The sequence below is a fragment of the Chiroxiphia lanceolata genome, chromosome 6 (assembly GCF_009829145.1).
Source record: "Chiroxiphia lanceolata isolate bChiLan1 chromosome 6, bChiLan1.pri, whole genome shotgun sequence".
In the NCBI taxonomy this organism is placed as follows: Eukaryota; Metazoa; Chordata; class Aves; order Passeriformes; family Pipridae; genus Chiroxiphia; species Chiroxiphia lanceolata.
In genome coordinates this window covers 56,402,960-56,417,677 of record NC_045642.1, presented here as the reverse complement: position 1 = coordinate 56,417,677, position 14,718 = coordinate 56,402,960, and the positions used below count along the sequence as shown (strand labels likewise).

The window sequence follows — 14,718 nt, the reverse complement described above, 5'->3', positions numbered from 1 at the left end:
CTTTAGGAAATGAGAGAGCACAGACACACAGCCTGCTGCAGCTGGGCAGGAGCTGTACCATCCACGTGCTGACTGGGCCTGGCATGGGGCTGGCACTGGCTTCTTCTGGCAGCAAACTTGCAGAGAAGGACTTCAGTGCATAGACAAAAAGTGGCCATACTGATATAAATTTGTATGTATTTTGCCAGTATAGCTTATTCTTTCACAAATAAAGGAAAAACACGTTGTCCTGATTCAGTCCCATCCACCACTATCAGGATGCTGTGTGCCAGCACAACTTTTCTCTCCTGAGCAAATATAAGCTACAATATCGTGTGATGTCTCGCACAGGGGGTAAATGTGTCCATTCAGTATGTCTTGGTAGTGGTGGGGTTACACCAGGTTTAACCACACTGTGAAATAAAAGTCACCAGTGCCTTCTTCCTCACAGTAAATAAACAAATACATAAATCATCAGGCTGCTACAGGTACCACACACAAATCAGGCTTAAGTGAGATGCTCAAGGATGTTTACATCAGGATCTTCAGTGGCACCTAAACCCTGATTTATATACTGAAAGGTTCCACGAGCTTTGCTTTAAATGGGTTTAAAACCACTCGTTGTTACTATGATGACATTGTGTGAAGACACTCAATAACCATATCCCTTGACCTGGTGAGCCAGGTTTAAACCAGATTGGTGCAGATCTCAGACCTTTGCTTTGATAATGGCCACTGCCACTGGGGAGACCTGGCCAGAAGCAAGGCACCAGTCTTCCCTGTCTATATGAGCGCCCAGTCAGACAAACCAATATAAGAAGCTTTCCACGGTGGGTATGAGCCCTGGGCATCCTCACACTCTCCTGCAGGCCTTGGGAGGCATGGTGGATTTCGTGCTGGAGTGATGTGAGGTGGTAGCCAGCACTTGCCCCATGAAGACAGAGGGTGTCAGCAACCAGCTGTGCTGCAGCAAATTGGACCACCAACGCTTCATCTTGGCCTCACTGGGGCTTTCCCCCTGCTATCATCATCAGACCCATGGGAGCCTCGGACCCCAGCTGGAAAGAAACAGGACTTAGGTCCAGATCCCAGGAAAACACTGACTGGGAGTAAGGCGGGTCTGGAGGACCCCCTGCTCCAGTGCCCCCATGCTCAGGCAGCACCTCCACCTGCCAGCAATCCCAGCATCATTCAGCATTTCCGGATGCAATTTATTATTCCAATTTGGGGGTCATGCGAGAAGCAGGAGCTGTTACCCAGCAACATGGACAGTGCAGTGGTAACTTTCTAAGACTCCCGGCTTCCGCTCTGTGGGAAGCTGTCACACAAGCAGATATTATGAGTGGCAAAACCCTTTTATTGCTTTTTTTGTTGTTGATGTTTTTAAACACCTCCACAGGATGCCAAGAGGACAGAGAAAACTGTCAGAGAGAAGAATTCATACCTCAGAGCTGAAGCCAAATAATTCCCTTGTCTCTCTCACTCCGAAGGATCCTTCTGTACCAGTTGTGCAAGCCTTCCCTTCCCCAGCCAGCTCCTTTTCTCCTTCTCTGCCAAGCAACCTTCAGTCAATAAAGTCTAAATCCCCAAACGAGCACGTCTACAAATCGCACGCTCTAAGAAAGTTCAACAGGATGTCAGTGTCTAATAGTATGCAAATACCAGCCTTCGGAAAGGTGCAAGGAAGTGACTTTTCTGTAGCCTCCAGGGAAGGCATTTGCATGTCATTTGTCACCCCTCTCATTCACACTGCACTGGGAGGGTGACACTTCCCCATGGGCTGGGAAGCTGGGAGCCTTGCACCCACTCCAAGTCCATCTGCCAGCATCAGAAAGCAGTCTTGCCATGGGGTGACTCAGAGAAGGGAAATGACCAAAGCAGGGAAATGATCTGGCAAAGAAAAGGGAAAAAAAAATAGAAAAGAAAAAAAGAGGATGCAGGATGGCCGGGGTAGCGGGATGGAGAGCGTGGGGGTGGGTGGGGACAGCCCCTTGCATCTTTCATGAGCTGCACTGGGTTTTCTGGCTTTGTGACACCAGAGCTTTAAACACAGTAAGATCTCAGGGCTCTCTGCAATACTGGAAGAGCCAGGACAGTTTAAAATACTGAGGATGTCTAACCCAAAGCTGCCCATCGTCGGAGCTGGGAGAGGATCAGCAAAGCAAAGATCGAGGGCTCAAGCAGTGTCCTCTGGGCAGGGGCTCAATGACGAGAATCCTGCCCTCACTGGGCACCTCTAAAGTCCTGCTGAGCTTCAGTCAAGCCCAGCTTTTACAGGCTGAGCAGGCTCTGAAGATATTAAAAGCTCTTTTTAACAGAAAATATCTCTGTGCCTTTCTGGTTGACATTTCACGTGGAAACTAGTTTGTGAGCCACAGCTGCCAAGTGCATCCATTCAGCCTCTCGGGAGGTGTTAACTGAAACCCAGTCATTATTAAATTGTGAATATTTCAACATGGCCCATTTTAGCATAGGCCTCCTGCCCAGCTCAGGGTAGCAGGCTTCAAATGCTGCTTATTTCTTACTCTGTGAGGTTCTACCCTGAAATGAACCTCCTAGATCAAAAGTTGGAGCCCACAGCAAGAGTCTTCCTGCCTTAGGTGGGAAACTCAACCCTTGTGTGCATGAGCACAACTCCACCAGTATTAGAAATCCACTGATCTGTCTGCCCTTTAGTCCAAATTCAGCTGGCCTTTAAGAGACCAACTACCACGTGCTTTCTAATTAAAACAGTTTCACCACAACAATTTAATGTTGAAGGAAATGACTCCACATAATTCCCCATCCTGCCACAGGAAACACTCTGGGGGTGTGTCTATACAATCCAAGACTAATGTTAATTCACGATGGGTTTTACAACAGCAAGTGAATGTCCCTATACATAGCATTCACTCCTGAAGTTTAATCCTCAAGTCCTCAAAAGATTAGTTGCTAATCGGGTTCCTAGGAGCAGGACTAGGCTCCCAGCAGGTTTTAGGGAACAAAAAAAAAATTAAGGGAAAAAAAAGTCCTGCAAAGAAAGGATTGTGATGGTGCAACATTCCTGTCCCTGAAAACCATGGAAGAAATGTAAAAGGTTATCAGTCAGCTCCCATCAGATTTCATCTGAAGCCTGGATCTGTGAGAAATGCCAGAAACGCTTCTCTTCTTAGAAAGGCTGCATCATTTCCCACATAAAAATGAAAAAGAAAAAGCAGAAGCAGAGAAGTTGGGCTGAAAAGCAGAAAAACCAGGTCTAGAGCTGCAGTGGTTATCTGTGGGCCCCATGAACATGAACAGCAGCAGCAGTGGGCAGCACCTGAGAAAAATGAGGTCGTGTGGAACCCAGCTCTTGCTCCCAAGAACCCAAGCATCACTCTTGCTGCTTCCAGATGTTTGCTGCTCTGCCTGCTGCAGACAGCTGCCCACACCCTCACCATGCTCTAATGCCAGCCTGAGTGGGAGCACCTCGTGGAAAGATGGATGTTCCTTCACCCTGCTGAGCTCAGCTCTGGCCAAAGTCCATCAACCTGCCTGTCTGTAACTTGGCCCCAGCAAAGGTGTTTGCTTTTCACTGCGTGACTAGAAAGAATCCAGGCATGGAGTTGTGTCTCTGATGGAATGTTTTGGGCACTGCCTGGGGAGAGAGGGCTTCCTCAGCACATCTGGCCTACTCTTCCTCTAGAGGAAGCAGCGGTAGCCCCAAGCTGATGTGCTTGGAGAGGGGTGCCAGTGGGAGTCCAAAGGCTTATCTTCCAGGAGAGCTGAGTGCTAACCTGGGGAGTGAAGCTTTGCCTCCAAACCACAAGGATGTAGGGTGTCAAGGGCATAAATCCTTTTATTGATCCATTTCCTCATGTCTGAGCTTCCATCCTACCAACTTTACTTTCAAGTTGCTCAGAGAGAGGGCTAATGGTTTTCCCCCAGCAAATCAGCCCAATTTTACCCCAGTTTTCTAGCAGATGATTTGGTGGTCCTCTGAATAGTAACTACACCAAAATCAGACAGATTATATCAAGAACTAAGAGTTTAGTCCCATGTTAGGTAAGGCAGAGCTGAGATCCTCTACACACCAAGTATCGCTCTGCTGGCTCTGGAGCACAGTGCAATGGCTTCACTGCCCACACAGCAGGTCCACAAAATGCAGGAATCCAATTAAACAGACATAAATACAGCCCATTTGCCTTTAGGAATTAGATTATTCCTAATTACAGCAGTCAGTGTCTTCTCACTGCTCTGCGTTTCTGTGACAAACCCATTCCCGCGCCAGTGGCTTTTCAAATAAGACGTGTGAAGGGTTTTGGAAAGGAGACACCCAGCTCATTTCTGGCTGGCAGGGACAGATGCCAGCCAGAGGTCTGCTGAGTTGGCTCTTTTTAGGTGATCCTGCCTAAAATGCCTAGTATCACTTGCTACTAAATTACTAAACATCAGCATAGGCAGTATTCAGGAATTACAGGTATAATTTGCCTCTGTATCTCCGGGACCAGATTACTGGCTATTGTGGTACCTATGTGGCCAGTGAAGACAACCACACGTTTATAGGGGAAAAATTAGGGTACTGGAAAGAAATGTGGATAATTCAACTTCTTTGTTCATCTGAGAACTGAGCTCTGAGTTAAGCAACCAGAAGCACCAGTGTCAAAGAGAGTGCTGAAATGGCACCGAAAGGGGATTTGTCCAGATGAGGATATATAAATTTAAGGGGAGAGCCAAATCTCTCCCCCCCTGCGCCGACAAGATGTCTGGCCTTTGCAACATGACCCTGTGCCATGGGGAAAGCAGGAGATGCCAGAAGAACTGCTGGAAAGCAGATGGGGTGAACGAACGCTGACCTTCCCAGGTACAGAAAGAGCACAGTGACAGCAGCTGGTTTGCTCCCTCCTTAGGGAGCAGAGACATCTGAGCATCCTCAGGAAGCCACAGAAGCAAGACAGGAACTGCAAATCTGGCTGCTGCTGGCTCTTCTGCTTACTGAATTTCTCTACTCTCCTCAGAGACTGATATCCATCCATCCCTCTTGCCACAGACCAGCTCTCTGACTGCTTTTCTGCTGAATACATTCACTTTAGAGGATGTTAAAAGGAAGAAAAAAAAGCCCTCTGAAGTAGTCTTTATTTAATGGATACTTCAGATAACAAAAATAAAAGACTTTGCTACTGCCAGCACATGCATATTTCCGGGAACTTTGTATTTAATGGGGTCGATCTGCTTAAAACATCCACAAAACTTGCTCTGCAGTTCTTTTGGTAGGAAGTTTCTGCAACAAAGAAACATCCTGTTTTGGGGAGGGTGCTTCCAGCTGGGGAGATGAAAGCATTAACTGTGGAGAACTTGGTGCTTTCTTTGGGCAGGTGATGGCAAAAATCTCTGCCAAGATCCCAAACCGCACTCGCAGTTCTGCCCAGAGCAAAGGGCACAGACCCATGTACAGGTTTCTAAAGGATGTATGTGCACCTAAGCACAGGCTGAGGAAGGAGCCTGATATTTATACAGTTTATTTATCCTGCATACAGATATTGCACATGTACTAAGGCTGCAGGAGAACTGCTTAGGCATTGCCAGGATGAAGGCTGCCATGGCAGATGAACTCTGCTCCCCTGTACACACACTGGTGCTGCAGCAGCAAGAAGATGTAATTACAGAACAAAGACCATCCAAGACTTGCCCACAGGGAGAGAGATAGGCAGGTCCTGTCCTCTGTACTCTTTCAGCACAAACACAAGCCCTCCTCACTTGCACAAGGATGAAGACCTTCAGGGAGAGAATAGCTCTTCCTTAGAAACCAGTTTGATGTCAGAGGTCCGAAGGGGAAAAGGCTGAAGGCACCACTAAGCCAAAGAGCTACACAGATCCATATCAACCTTTACAGACATCAGTTCTGAAATAAAGCTACCAAGACACCAGAATGGTACAGAAGGGAGAAGCATTTTTCCAGCTGTTCTCCAAAAGGGCTGCAAACATAATTCCCTCCTATAGAAATCAGCTTTTCCATTCAACTGCTGATGAATCACGGTGGCTGGTATCTCATCTGGTGAACAGCCCAAAAGCAAACGTTCTGAGTGTTTTTGTTCAGATAAGGCTGACCATAGTCAGGATTCCTAATGACCTGGGCGAAGTACATATTGCACACATTAAGGAGCACAGCCTCAGATACTGCCAGGTACTTTTCTGTGAGATTGTGAGAATGTGAACACTAAGAGTAACGAGAAAACATGTTCAGCTGCTAATTCAAAAAGTTAAGCATTTGAGCAGTTTAAAATAAATTCTTGAAGAAGGGCAGCTTAGCATGATTTCAACATAATCCACTCAAAAGATACCTTCAGAGTATTTGCTCTTCTGTTGGGTGAAAAAGTCTGAAGAGCCTGTTTCATAACACAGTAATCCTAAAACATTGACTGGCTTAACCCCTCATTTTGCTACAGTACTTGGTCCAGCTGTTTTGAGAGGACCTAAAGTTGTCCTCCTTGATATTATCTTTCCAGTTCTAAGTCAGTCTTGGAATTAATGCAAACAGATTTTAATATGGCCCAACCAACTGGAGGTTGATCCTGGGAATTTCTCATGCTGTGGCAAAATGACCTTACTGTACATGCAGGATATATACTGACTTATACTTATACTGACTTTTGATCTCATTAATCTTCAAGAGGAAAATCACTGTATTTATCTAATAAATTAATACACAATTAATATTAGGATATCATTTTATAAGTGATTCATCTCTACACATATGGCTTGCCCAACACTTGCTTACAAGTGTTATCAGAACAGGAGTTTGGGAATTGCAGGCTTGTAAATCAATTTAGCTTTGTGTTAGTCCTTTCCCTTCCTTTCTAGATAAATAGAGGCCTTATTTAAGGCTTGGTAATGTTTGTGAAGGTTCAGTCCATTTCCAGTAATGGAAACAACAAAACCCAGAATTTATCCCCAGGCTTACAAAAGAAGCCTCAGAACTGGGTAAATATAAAATAACTCATGAATATTGGACAGCTTGTTCTGAAATGGGGAACTACAGCCCATCAGTGCATAAACAAGTGAGCAGAGCCAGGCAGGCTGGAAAGCTGCCTTTCGAGGGAGAAATGGAGCAGCTCAGCCAGGTTTCAGATGCGAGCTACTCAGGGAGCCGGCTGCCACATCAGCGTGATGTAAACCAGAAGGGAAACAAGCTATAAAATGTATCAGGGAATAAAAATATTTGTTCCCCAGTTCACCTTCACGGTGGGCTCAGATTTGCACTGTTTGTCGTATCAGTCAAGAAGAAGACACATTCACAAATACTTCCTAAATTGCAGAGCCCACTGCTGACATACCAGGTAAATACTGCAACACCCAGTTTCTTATTCCTTGCGAACTTTCATGCTCCAGCTCAGAGCACATTTGCTTTACTGTATTGTGCACACAGTTGAAAGTTAAGCTGACCAATTCTAAAGGATTTATCTTTTTTTTTTTTCTAAATAGCAGAAGTAATTAATCTGCTTCAGAGAATGAATCAGCCTTTTCTGAGCTAGAAGCACACAAAGGAGAAGATTGTGGCTGTTTCTGGGGTGGGAGGGAGGCTTACTCACAGACGATGCAGCGGAGGCGGCTGCCCAGAGTCCACAGCTGTGGGCAGCGAGGGGGGCAAAACCCTAAAGCTGGACCCCAAAACCCCTGGTGCCACTTGGTGCCCCCAAGGGACCCGCTGGGACAGAGGGAAAGATCTCAGAGCTGGGCACAACAGTGTTGATGGAAGAAATGGGCCAGTGCACAAGGAATGGTCCAGGGAGGGTCGTGTGGCTTTGCCTCTCCTCCTGCATCCCTCTGGGTTGCGCACCCAGCCTGTGAGGGCCTGCACCCACTCCCTGGAGTAAATCCTTTGGCAGCAGGGACCATTCTTTTTTTTAGGTGAAGTACCTTGATCTCGGCCAGACAGTGGAATGAGTTGATTTGCCACAATTTGACTTCTCGGCAGGGTGTGGGAAGAAAAGCATCACCCACAAAAAGCTGCTGCCTTGTACAATGGGAACTTGTGTTTCCACTTGGGGCCTCTGTCAGAAAATAAAGCTAACACTTAGCTCACTGCTTCCAGAGAATGCTGGGCAATGACTTAACAGAAAAGCAGGATGGACGAGGAGCAGACACTTCCCAGATAGGGGAAACCAGCAGAACAGAAGCAGCATGGAGATAGCTGCCTCATTAAAAATAATGCAATTTAACCGACAGAGCGGAGGGTAACAAAGTTATTCCTTAGCTACATTGACACAAGCAGAGATGCTCACCAAAGTTATAAATAAATAAAGAAAGATGATGCCAACCTCATTCATTGATCTGGAGAGAGGAAAGGGGCTCTGCTGCTTCCCTCCCTTCATCTCCTCTGCCTACCAAGGTACACTGGGGAGAGGCTGTGCCTCCAGCAAGAGATGAGCTCACCGTGCAGTCCCTGGGACAGGGACAAGGCTGGAATGTCCCTACCTCTGGGGAACACAGTGGGGGGACAGGTGGCCATGACTCCCTGTGCAGAGGCTCCGTGTAAAACAGATCTGTGGGTCTCCAAACTCATTTGACCTCTGCAACCGCAAAATCCATTTTAAAGTACAACTAAATATAGAGGTTTTATGGCTGCGGGGTGACTCCTTTCCCACACTTTCCTGGAGTGATCTCCAAATTCCTCTGCTGTCCTCGCTTGTTAAAATGTGACTCAGCTCTCCCAGCTGGAAAAGCGGAGACCCACTTAGTCCCAAGGTGGCCAGCTGCCACTAGTGATGTCCTATGTTGGCATTAACCACAGCTTGGGAGCAGCAGAGGCAACAGAAGGCTTTGCAAGTTGGATTTTGGGGTGAAATCAGTGTTACTGAACCTGTGGGTACTCTGAGAGCAACTACGCAAACCATCAACTGAAATTTCCTTTGTGTCCCTTTTGGGCAATTCCACTCAGCACCAAGGGGTGACTGAGGACACCTGCTCAACAGACTCTAATGGAGCAGCAATGCAAAGAGCAAATCCCTCCTCTGCCCTCAGACATTCCCCCAAATTAATACCATTTACACCTCAGCTGAGGCAAAATAATGGCTGTGGTAAGAAAAATAAATGGGAAGTCAATGCCAAGTAGCAGGACCTGGTGATTCCCACTACATCCTTGCCAAGTTCAACATCCTGCCTTACCAGCTACAGCATTTGGCAGTTCTTCATTTGCCTGTACTTGTTTTCCTGGACATAGTGCTGGAGCAACGTCCCTTCTGAAGTGACCTGTTTCTTTTAGGGTACTTAAACATTTTGGAATCAGCTGAGTGACTCCAATGCTGGGATGAGGACTTCATCCACCAGCTCTCAGTCCTCCTTTCTGGCTTTGCCTGATGTCCTTTATCTGGCTCATTCTTTTTTCGGAGCACCTTGAAATACACCATCAAATGCTAAAGAGGTTTTGCAAACACTATTGCTTGCTTAAGATTCTCATTGATCTGTGGCTTCAGCATTCCCAGGGCTTTGAAATGTCAGCTCAGGTATCAAACCAGTAGAAACAGCTGAATCTGGGAACAATATGTGTTCGTTATATCAAACAGAAAAACCATCATGCTGTTAGACGCTCTCCTGATGATTTCTGCAGATGTGAGAGGCTGGCTGGCAAAACAGCAACAAATGTTCACCTGCCACATCACACAACCACTTACTTAACTGCGGGCACTCCTGTAGATGCCAGGCTATGACTCAGGGGCTCATGCATGAACCCCACACCCCTATTTGTTTCCACATTCAGTTCCATTAAATCAGCTCATCTACCGCTGACGTTATCTGGTAGCAATTATAAGGCTTGGCTGTTGCTCACTAGTAATTTTTTTTTCCTAGGAAAAAAAGATGATATTTGCCCTTGATGAGAATCCTGAGAGGCACAGAGAAGTTGCCCAAACGCAGAGAACCCTTTTTCGAAGCATTCCCCTTTTGTGCTTCGCTCCAGTTCTTAAAGCATGCCTGCAGAATTGGAACAACTGGGATGCTGTGACAAATCCCACGCCAGACCTACAAGTATGATGCCGGCCTTCATTAGAAGGAGAAAGTCAAAGCTCAAAATTTGACATGGCTTTTTTCCTTCCCCCTATTTGTTCTTAGCATTTCAGTTGACAGCACAGAACCCAAGAGGTCTCTGTATAATTAAAATACAGATTGTTTGCCTGCTCTGTTGCAGCACTTGGTGCTCTCAGTGCTTTTTCTGGCCACTGGGAAATGAAAGCAGGCTCTGCAGCAGCACGCTCATGAGCACGGTATGATAAACTGCTGCACATGCAGTGCTGAGAAACACTGGAATAAACTTGAGTTTGGTGGATAACACCAAAGGGCTTATAATGTATCAGGTCAGAAGCAGGTAGTCATGCACTGAACACGAGGAGCATCGTGCTGCAGAGCTGCACCTAGCTTCTGCAAAATATTTGTTTGTTTTTTTTTTTCACCTGGTTATATAAAAAGCCATGTCCAATGTTCATGAACAGAACAGGGATAACTCCTTGTGAAGTGTTTATCTGCACATACCGGCTGTGGTATTTTGGACCGAGCAGAGCTGGATTTGTTCAGTGCCTTGTGAGCTGACTTTGTTGATTCAGTGGGTGGTACTTCCTCTGAATCACTATTGATAGACCTTATTGCAAATATTAAGAGCAAGGATATTCGACTGGGAGCTAAATCTGAGCTCAGATACGAGCACTGAGTTTGTCTGAAGTTCCCGCAGCTGTTTCAGCTCTATGAATATTGTTCACTGCCCAGTCTACAGCACTGTGTTGATACCCCCTGCTGAATTACACCCATCTTCTACTCACGGCTGGTTACAGCACAATGGTGGGATTAAACATCCCTCATCAACAGAATAATTGTTGCAGAAAAAAACCACCCTAATAACTGATGCCATGGAAGTAAACAGGGGCAAAGGAGGACAAAATGCAACTTAGCTTGCTTCGGTAAGAAAAATTTTCCACTCAGCTACTTTGGGAAACCTACCCAGCATACCCGGCACACAAGACAGGGGCAAAATTCAGCTTCAAACACATCTGCAGTACATGCAGCCACTTGCTGCGCAGCTCAGTGAAATCAGGAGTTAACAAACAAAAGATAAAAAATTGTAATAAATAGGATACAGACCTAAAAGGATTGGACAGACAATCAAATGGAAGGGGTCAGTCTGAATTTGGCAGGGGTCACTACAAACTTAAGTTCTCCCTTCATGACGGAGCAAGTGGGAGAAAGCTGGGGGAATACTGTACCAGCACAGAACATGGAGATATGCAATAAAAAAAGGATTAATAAGAGGCCTGGAGTAAGATGAGAGCTGACAGCAGAAATCAAGTCAGATGGACACCTGAGGAAGAAAATCTCAGTTTCCCACCCTCATCACAGGACAGGAGGAACCTGACTGAGGAGGAGGTTAATTGCAGTACCTACCAGGTGAGGGATTTATTTCCAGGTGAGATGTCAAACACGAGAGGCATAGGACAGACCTCTGAGCCTGGCAGCTCTGCTCATCCCCAGGGAAGTCGGAGAATAAGAAGGCCAGCTCATGACTGCCAGGGATCAGCATAAGCTGGAGCCCGCTTCATGAAAGCAGACAGCAAGTTCTATCTTGCATGGCATGACACAGTGAAAAGCATTCAACTCCTATTTCTATATTGATAAGAGAGAAAAGCATCTATACTGGGAGAACTAAGCAGTCACAGTGCAAATACAAAGTAAGAGAAAACCATATATTGGAGAAAAAATTATGGTGTCAGTTCAGTAAAGTTGTGAAACTTCCCCTTCCCAGGAGACCAGGCAGAAATGAATTACAGTGGTGTGCAATAAGGCATAATATCATTCTGTCTTTAGATTTGCTGACCTGCCAGGTCCCTTCCTGTCCTACATTTAGATTATCTTTTATACAATGGGTCTTGTACACTGCTTGCATTTTTTGAGCAATATTCTTGGATGACAGCCTAGAAATGGGATTATTAACTTATAATAGGACAAAAAAAAATCACATATTCTCAGAGGTTCCTATGATCCCCCCCCCCCCCCCCCCCCCCCCGTTTTGGCAGCCTCCGTGTAGCAGAAAAACAAGTTTAAGTGGATGGCAGAGAAATGAGATTAGTGGCCAGACAGCCCAAATTCTGAGCAAGTTCAGTAGGACGATGGCAACCTTACCGTAACTCTGCTGACTCCAACTTTTCTTTTCAACTGACTTAGGCCAGAAGTTTCCTTGCAATTTACCAGGGAGCCTCAGGTCATTTCCCACTGTGTTTACCCCGAGAAATTCTTCAGAAATCCAAGAAAAGCAATGTACATTTCACAGTGTCGATCTGGTACTGGGAGGGATGACTACGAACACCGTTTTGGGGTTTTCCTCCTAAGATCAGTGTGCCTGAGCACTCCTTCCCCGCCCCCGAGCTCTGGAATTCAGCTCTGCGTGCTGATGTTGCAAGAAGCCATTTCATCATTGCAGAGTTATTGAGCAAAAGGGAGGATGAGGCTGGAGAGAAGTATGTGGGAAAAGTGGGCAGGACTTGGGAGACGTCCGAAAACCACTGGATAAGAGAATATTTCAAAATAAAAGCCTGAAAGTTGCCCAGCCCGGACACAGGCACAGCAGCCATACACTCTATGCTAGGAGATGCTCAGTCACCCCCCGGCACAGCAGGACCACATCCCACCTGCACATCACACCTGCAACCCGCACCACGTTGCACCTACACGTGCAATCTGGACCACGTCATACCTAGACACGGTGTAGCTGCACCTGCGATCCAAACCACATCCAGCCCGTACACGGTATGTTTGCAGCTGCAGTACGGACCAGCTCCCACCTGTATGCTCCACCGTCGTACCTGCATTCTGGTCCAGGTCCCACCTATCCACCGCTCTGTTGCATCTGCAACCCGGACCGGCTCTTACCTCTCCCACGTCCCGTCAAACGGGCGGCGGGGACCACGTCCCAGAGATGCGCCCTGCGGCCACACCTGCAGCCCAGACCGGGTCCCACCTACACCTCCCTGCTCCTGTCGCGCCTCCACCCCCCCCGCGCTCAACCATCCCTCCCTGCAGCTCCGAGCCGCCCGCCGAGCTCCGGCCCACCGAGCTCCTTCCTCCCCGGTCACCGGGGCTGGGACCAGGGGGACGCCAGCGGAGGGAGGGGGAGATGCTCAGCCGAGCTGCAGCCCCGGGAGGGGGGTTCAGCCCAACTTCTCCCGGCTGAGAGGACCCCGCGATCGCGGAGCTCGGCCTTACCGCGGCGCTTTCCTGCGGCGGGCACCGACCCTGCGGCGGGCAACGACCCTCCGCCGGCGCCCGCAGCCTTCGGGCTCTGCCCGCCCGCAGCAGCCTCGCCCCGTTCCGGGGCGGGGCGCGGGCGGAGCGGGGGGTCCGGACCGGCCCCGCTGGGGAAGTTTCTTCCCACCCGGCCGAGGGGTCCCGCTGAGCCGCCCCCGCCCCGCGTCCTGCCGGGGATGTCACCGCGGCAGCGCCGGTCCTCTGTCCTGGTATCGCCCTGGCAGAGCATCCCCGGAGGAAGAGCCCTCCCCGGAGCCAACATCCCCCTCGCCGCTCCCTTCACCGCAGAGAGGTCCTGACCCCCCCGCAATGTGCCCCTTCCTCCTGTGGCCCGTGGGCGGCCTGGAGGCGAGCGCTGCCCTCCCGCCCCAGCCAGAACAGTCTGAGAGCCCTGCTGTGCCCCGGTGTGTGCGGGTGTGCCCCGTCCCCGGTGGGGGGACCCTCTCTGTCCAGCCACGGGGGCTGGGAGGTGAGAGGGGAATCACGAAAGCTGGGGACAGGCTACCTAGGCGGTGAGAGAGCCGAGGGACCATGCACCTTCCTCTAGGGACCCCAGCACCCTTGTCTCCGCAATTTAAACGCCTCAGTTTTGACATGGAATCGTAGAAACATGGCATCTATTAGGTTGGAAAAGACCTCTAAGTCAATCAAGTCCAACTGTTAACCCAGCATTGCCAAGTCCACCACTAAACCATGTCTCCAAGTGCCACATCTACACACCTTTTAAATAGCTCCAGGGATGGTGCTTCAACCACTTCCCTGGGAAGCCTGTTCCAAGCTTGAATCTTGTACTTGGCATCAGGTTAGTAAAGGTGATATTTGAGCGTTTTTCTACAGATGTTGAGTGCATCATCATGTAAACATCCAGAGAGATACAACCTAAAGTTGAAGTCAATACAAGTTCAATACCTTACAGTAGTTTAGATCAATGGGCACACCCAACCAAGCCCTCAGAGGGGAAGGATTCCTTTTCCCTTAGTGAAACACATCAGCTCTAGAGATGAGCACTGAAACAGTGGAGTTAAACTAAATATTATCAGCCAATGGGGAGAATTTGGTGGAAAAGTTTGTTTCCCTTTGTGGGTCAGAAGTGCTGTCTCCTATAGGCATTAGGGGCCAGAGTCAGTTTTGATTTCAGGCAGAGCCACTCAGCTTCACCATCCAGAGAAAATCTAGCAGGGAAAATTAAGGAGCAGGGAGAAAGGGATAGCTGATGTAAAAATCATGATGAAGTGTTTTGCAAAGGGCTGCTGCAAGCTGATGAGAGCTGAGCTTAGACCACTGAGTGTGATTACAGGAGACTGGAGGATAGTTACAGGGTAAGAACATAGGGCTGTGCATGTCTGAGACTCCAAATTGGAAAATGGGACCTGAGGTTTTACTGTTTGGCATAAAACACTCCTCTGTTTTTAGTGGAAGAGGAGACAAATGGAAAAAGACTGCCTCTCTGAGAGATGGCAGTTAACTAGAGTGGCTCATCGGTTTTTCTTTTACCCA

General features: G+C 47.9%; 1 protein-coding gene across 7 annotated transcripts in view; it reads right to left on the bottom strand.

Annotated features, from left to right (window-relative positions):
* INF2 (inverted formin 2) overlaps positions 1-13,277 on the bottom strand; it is a 41,701-nt gene extending 28,424 nt beyond the window's left edge. For 3 of the 7 annotated variants that reach the window (XM_032691398.1, XM_032691400.1, XM_032691401.1), the window contains exon 1: positions 13,180-13,277. The gene's annotated coding sequence lies outside the window, so the exon portion shown is untranslated. Of the gene's footprint in view, positions 1-11,364; positions 11,430-12,099; positions 12,395-13,179 lie in introns of those variants that run through there. The other 4 variants (XM_032691397.1, XM_032691402.1, XM_032691403.1 and 1 more) reach the window with 2 other exon arrangements.
* Between the last annotated feature and the right edge of the window lie 1,441 nt (positions 13,278-14,718).